Source organism: Odocoileus virginianus, chromosome 9 (genome assembly GCF_023699985.2).
Source record: "Odocoileus virginianus isolate 20LAN1187 ecotype Illinois chromosome 9, Ovbor_1.2, whole genome shotgun sequence".
Taxonomy (NCBI): Eukaryota; Metazoa; Chordata; class Mammalia; order Artiodactyla; family Cervidae; genus Odocoileus; species Odocoileus virginianus.
This window is the reverse complement of record NC_069682.1, coordinates 20,976,857-20,983,708: the sequence shown is the minus strand read 5'-3', so window position 1 is coordinate 20,983,708 and position 6,852 is coordinate 20,976,857. Positions and strand designations below refer to the sequence as shown.

Sequence of the window (6,852 nt, the reverse complement as noted above, 5' to 3'; positions counted from 1 at the left end):
AATTATGTGTTTTATGCCATATTTTAATAGCCTATAAAGACAAAATTGTTTGCTGTTTTTACTTTTGTATCTTGCTGTCTTTCAGTTCAGTTCAGTTCAGTCACTCAGTCGTGGACTCTTTGTGACCCCATGGACTGCAGCACACCAGGCCTCCCTGTCCATCACTAACTCCCAGAGTTTACTCAAATTCATGTCCATTGAGTTGGTGATGCCATCCAACCATCTCATCCTCTGTCATCCCCTTCTCCTCCCGCCTTCAATCTTTCCCAGCATCAGGGTCTTTTCCAATGACGCAGTTCTTTGCATCAGGTGGCCAAAGTATTGGAGTTTCAGGTTCAACATCAGTCCTTCCAGTGAATATTAAGGACTGATCTCCTTTAGGATGGACTGGTTGGATCTCCTTGCAATCCAAGGGACTCTCAAGAGTCTTCTCCAACACCACAGTTCAAAAGCATCAATTCTTTGGCACTCAGCTTTCTTTATAGTCCACTTCTCACATCTATACATGACTAGTGGAAAAACCATAGACTTGACTAGATGGACCTTTGTTGGCAAAGTAATGTCTCTGCTTTTTAGTATGCTATCTAGGTTGGTCATACCTTTTCTTCCAAGGAGTAAGCGTCTTTTAATTTCATGGCTGCAGTCACCATCTGCAGTGATTTTGGAGCCCCCCAAAGTAAAGTCTGTCACTGTTTCCACTGTTTCCCCATCTATTTGCTATGGAGTGATAGGACCAGATGCCATGATCTTAGTTTTCTTAATTTGGGTTTTAAGCCAACTTTTTCACTTTCCTCTTTAATGTTCCTTTTGCCCCCCATATATCAATGTGTCTCTTCATTCAGTCTACCAAAATTGCTCATATTCTTATGTGATTTCAATCTCAGATACAACCAAGCATTGCACTTGATCTAATATCTGGCACTTCTTTTCTGCTTCAGTGCCTGTCTCTGACAACTTTACCTATAAGCAGTGTTTTAGAATCTATTTTAAAATGAGATTAGTAATTAAGAAGCAAGAAAATGAAATTGTTTAATATAATCTGGGGTCAAACCACTACCTTGTTCTTATTTTCTCCTTAGGCACACTTCTTTTGTTGGTAATGGAAAACTAATGGTTGTAAGGGCCAAATATGACCCCTAGGTTCTGGAGAGAATAGAAAGAAAAGCCTTCACTTAAAGGTGAAACTGTGTTTCACCCAGTCTTCACGCATCTTTCGATCCTACCCTTCTTGAAGCTTAGCTTCTTATTTTAGGAAGCCTTCTCTTCTGTCTGGATTCCTTTAAGGAATTGTCATTCATATCACATTCTGGTAGCACATTCTGGTACATTCTGGTTTTGTAATTGTTTCATGTTTAAGTACTGTTTCCCTCTTACCCTAAATAATGTAAGCTTCTTGAAGGTAGGACCATGCTTTAATAAAAAACAAATAAACAAGCAGCTATTTCAGTAGTACCTTTGTTGTTGTTCAGTCGATCAGCCATGTCTGATTCTTTGTAACAGAGGAGCCTGGCAGGCTACAGTCCATGGAATTTCCCAGGCAAGAATACTGGAGTGGGTTGCCATTTTCTTCTCTAGGGGAGCTTTCCCATCCAGGGATTGAACCTGAGGCTCCTGCTGCATCTCCTGCATTGCAGGCAGATTCTTTTATCGCTGAGCCACTGGGGAAGCCCCATTAGTACCATAACTCTAGATTATATGTCCCATAGGATTAGACTTTAAAATGATGTGTTAATGATCTAGTTTGTGAGAGGGAGTCTAGTCATTTAGATATAATTTTAATGTTCTGAGTTTTAGGTTAGTAAACAGAAAAGGACCATTCTTTATGAGACATCGTCATTTCTTCAGCATACTGTTCCCCCTCCTCACCCATTGTCACTCACCCCCTGACATAATACTTGCAGCTATTTTTATAGAGAAGTTAAAATGTGCTAAACACTCCACATGTTACTTAAACCCAACAAAAACCCTGCAAAAGACATAGTACAATTGTTACTATTAATAATCTTATAAATATTATTATCAAGGTCTCGGTGCACAGAATTGTATTAAAATAATCTTTAGCTTGTCCGTGATCCATATTTGTTTATTTATTTATTTAATTATTGATTTTCAATAAAGTCATAAACACCTATGGTCCCACCACCCAAAACAAAATCTAGGACTGTAACCTACATCTAATACTTGCTCATCAACCTTCTCTCCTGCTTCTTCGCATTGTGTTGTTCATTTGCTAAGTTGTATCTGACTCTTGCAACTCCATGAACTATGTCTTTCACTTAGGTCATAGAAAAGTAAGTACTGGTCCCCACATTTTACAGGTAAGGAATCTGAGACTGCTGAAGGTTAAGAGGTTTGTTTTTTTCTTTTAGATCATCTAGCTAGTCAATGGACTATCTAAGTGTGTCTAATTCTGACACCTCCCCCTAACCTGCTCATGTGGGCTCCCAGTCATTTGTCTGCAAGATAGCTGAGAAGTGGTGCTCAATGAAATAAAGTAGATACTGGCACTTAAATCTTGGAATAAAGAATAATGACTTAGGAGTTTACTGGTTTGGGCTTTCCAATCCAGACCAGTACCCTGGCGTTATGGGATGATGGCTCCTGCTGAAAAGGGCAGTGAGAAAAAGGGCCAGCCTGCCATCAACAAGGTGGTGACCAGAGAATATGCTATCAGCATTCACAGTGCATCCATGAAGTGGGTTTCAAGAAGCCTGTCCCTTGGGCACTCAAAGAAATACAGAAATTTGCCATGAAGGAGATGGGGACACCAGATGTGAGCATCTACACCAGGCTCAACAAAAACATTTGGGTCAAAGATATAAGGGATGTCCCATACTAGATCTGTGTGCAGTTGTCCAGAAAATGTAATAAAGATGGAGGCTAACCAGACAAGCTCTACACATTGGTTACTCACATGCCTGTCGCCACTTTCAAAAATCTACAGACAGTTAGTGTGCTTGAGACCTAATTGCTGATTGTCCAATAAAGTTATTGAACTGCCAAGAAAAAAAAGAGTGTACTGGTCTGGGGGACTTCCCTGGTGGTCCAGAGGTTAAGAATCTGCCTTGCAATGCAGGGGATATGGATTCAATTCCTGGTGAGCCTGTGTGCTCTGGAGCTGTGCATCACAACTAGAGAGCCCTAGTGCCACAACTAAGACCCAATAGCCAAATAAGTAAATATTTTTAAAAAGAGAGAGTGTGCAGCTTCATCTCCATCATTGAGCTTGATTTTGGGTAATTTGTCTTCTTAACCCAGCCCTCTGTAGGTTATTGGAGAAGGCAATGGCACCCCTCTCCAGTACTCTTGCCTGGAAAATCCCATGGACGGAGGAGCCTGGTAGGCTGCAGTCCATGGGGTCACGAAGAGTCAGACACAACTGAGCAACTTCACTTTCACTTTTCACTTTCATGCATTGGGAAGGAAATGGCAACCCACTCCATCGTTCTTGCCTGGAGAATCCCAGGGACGGTGGAGCCTGGTCAGGGCTGCCGTCTATGGGGTCACACAGAATAGGACACGACTGAAGCGACTTAGCAGCAGCTGTAGGTTATTTCATCTCTCAGCTGTCCCACGACTGAGCATATTCCAGTTGGTTCAGGTTTCAAAAACCAAACCAAAAGAAGATATAATTAAGGGCAACACTATGTAAATTGCTTAAACTTGAAAGAGAATTTTTTTTTCCCTAAATGACCACCTTGTTGCAAATGGCAGTTTTTAAAACAGTTAATTTCAGCAAAAAGGCTTTATTTGTATACTATAAGAAGAACTCTCTTGGTCTTCAATTGATTCAGGCTGGCTGATGTGCAGTCTGATGTTCTTTAGAAGAGTATATATAGGTATATACCTGGTTGTTTTATTCTGCTAGTATATTGCACTACAGATGAGAACACACATGCATACACACACACATTCCTCCTGTAATTCTATACAATATAGAAATGCAAAGTTAAAGACAGAGGCTAATTAGTGACTTTAAGAAACCTTACAGGACAGTGTGTGCCTGAATACCCAGAATATCAATAGAACTGAAAGTACATCTGTTGAACATCACAGGGGTTTGTCTTCAGATAATTATTTCCTTTTTGGCTTTAATGGAGAAGAATGTCAAATATGATACTGGAACACTTGTAGAATGGCATTCCGTAACAACAGACTTAAACAGGAAAGAAAGAGTGAATAACTGGGCATCAAGTGTGATGAATGAGGAAGCTGTTACTATAACAAAGGAAGGAAAAGGTCTCTGTTCATAATGCCAAGTGTGTGCAGCACAAGATCAGGATATTAGGTAAGATTTATGTAAATAATTTATTGAATTATATTTGCAGCTTTATAAGAGGAATATCCATCCTAAAGGAGATCAGTCCTGGGTGTTCATTGGAAGGACTGATGCTGAAGCTGAAACTCCAATACTTTGGCCACCTCATGTGAAGAGTTGACTCACTGGAAAAAACCCTGATGCTGGGAAGGGTTAGGGCCAGGAGGAGAAGGGGACGACAGAGGATGAGATGGCTGGATGGCATCACTGACTCTATGGACATGGGTTTGAGTAAACTCCGGGAGTTGGTGATGGACAGGGAGGCCTGGCGTGCTACGATTTATGGGGTTGCAAAGAGTCAGACACGACTGAGCGACTGAACTGAAGAGAAATAATGATACCAAAATAAAGCATGTCAACAACTTATCTAAGGTGCTTTACCTAATTCCCAATTGTATTAGGTGGGGTTTTTTTGTTTGTTTGCACTAACTTGATTATTCAGTACTTAGGAAAAAATGTAAGCTGTTCAATATGTTCTACATGCCTTGCTGTTCACCACACCCAGACTAGGGATTAACCACATGATATATATATATATATATATATATATATATATATAAATAGATATATATATTTGGCTGATACGATGTTTTTAAAACTTGCATTGATACATGTTACTGTTCCTTTTTTATCAGTGATAGGAATCCATCTTTTCCCCTTGGATTCCAGTTAGCTAAGTTGACTACCTGTGAGGTCAAAATGCCAAGTATTTTCTGACTTCTTCATAGAATTTTTTGCCCCAGATAAAAGAATGCATGAAAACTTCCTCTGCTTTGTTCCAATGTGAGTCTCAGTTTGTTTCCAATGGAAAGACTCTCTGAGCAGAATGTTTCCGAGAGAGCTCTGAGCTCTATTATCAGTTGACTCAGCACCTCCTTTACCACCAAGCACAAGACCGGAAGAAACCAGATTTGTTTCTGTCCTCAGACTTAAACAGCGCTCAGGGTCTATTCTGTGCCTTTTTTCCAGCGCCATTTCCCCTCTGAACTACACAACACATTCTCAGCTCTTCCCAGGCTGGTACTTAACTAGTACCATTCTAGATGCTTACAAGAGAAGTCACGTCATTTCTTACAATGGAGATCTTAGGGTGTTTGGAACTGATTCTTTCTCTGAACCCATGTTCAGAAAGACTTGGATTTGGATAGGAGAGGAGAGGAGAGGTAAATATTAAATAAATACATACACAAGTAATGTTATAATTGTGAAAAGAATTGTGAGAGACTGCTACAGGTAGACCCTTGGCCAACCTTGTGGTGAGGTAGGGTAGCTTTTCATTCAGGCAATTTCCCTAGTTAAACTGTTTTAATTTTTAATTTTAATGGCAATTTTCTAATTATACAAGTAATATTTTTAAAGTCTTTTTTATTTAAAAACTGAAAAAGCTAGAAAATATAAAGAAGAAAAAAAAAAATCACCTTAATCCAATACAGAGAGAAAAAAAATCCCCCAGTGTGTTTTCTACATATCTATATGACATTGAATTTGTCTGTAGTCTGTTTTGTCACTCTTTTTTCACGGTTTCCTTCTTTGCTTTTATGTTTCAGCAGCTTTCCCCTTCTGCTACCTCTCAGATCATTGTGAAGAATATTTAGGTCTTTCCCAGATTCTTTTGTGATTTCATTTTCTCTGCTTTTAACTCTAATTCAGGCAGTTTAAGTTTTCTCTGAGTAGCCGGTTGTTCCAACTCCATTTGCTGATCTTTTTTTCTCACTAACTTAAAATGCTTTCTGTATAATATTCATGTATATATGTGCATCTGTTCCTGAATACTTCTTTTTTCCACTAACAATTCTTCTGGTATCACCTGTTCTTACTAGAAAAGCTTTAGACTACGTTTTGAGAACTTATCACTCATGTGCAGCCCACGCTGCACACAGTTAATGTGTTATGCTTCACAGTCTTGAAAAAGGGGTGTCTACATAAATTATTCGGAATTACTCTGCATGGGAGATCCTTTTCTCCCTGTTTATTTCCTTAGGTAGTTGTCTATATCAGTGAGACTTATGTGTGTTTATTTGATATTTTGGGTTATAATCCAATACTAGTTTATTTATTTTCTTGCTCAAATTATTCCAGCCTTGACTCTTGGGAGATCTTTCAGTTGGCTCCTGTGTCTTTTTGACACACCCCTATCAATTTGGTTTCTGTAGTTTGGGTGTGTGTGTGTGTGTGTGTGTGTGTGTGTAGCACTTTGTTATTTTCTGGCACTGTAAGATGCTCCAGGTTCATCTTGCACGTCCCCTACCTCAGTCCTAGAATGGGCCTTTGGTCCAAGTATCTCTAACTCTTCAGTTGGGGGATGATACTGAGAACAGAGATTGATTTGGGCACCCACTGTCATTCTTTGACTTTTGATCTTTCTGTAGCCCTATGTTTAGATATATATTCTGTAAATGTCATATACCCAATTTTTTTAAATTTTAGTTTTATGATCTTGGTCTTTCAATTACAGAGTCTAGACTATTTTTATTTCCTGCATTTGTTCATATTAGGGCTCATTTTATAGTACTAGTAATTTGTCTTATTTCTGT

General features: G+C 39.2%; 1 pseudogene; it reads left to right on the top strand.

Annotated features, from left to right (window-relative positions):
* Positions 1 to 2,594: 2,594 nt before the first annotated feature.
* LOC110121875 (large ribosomal subunit protein eL31-like) lies at positions 2,595 to 2,968 on the top strand (annotated as a pseudogene).
* The last annotated feature ends 3,884 nt before the right edge of the window (positions 2,969 to 6,852 follow it).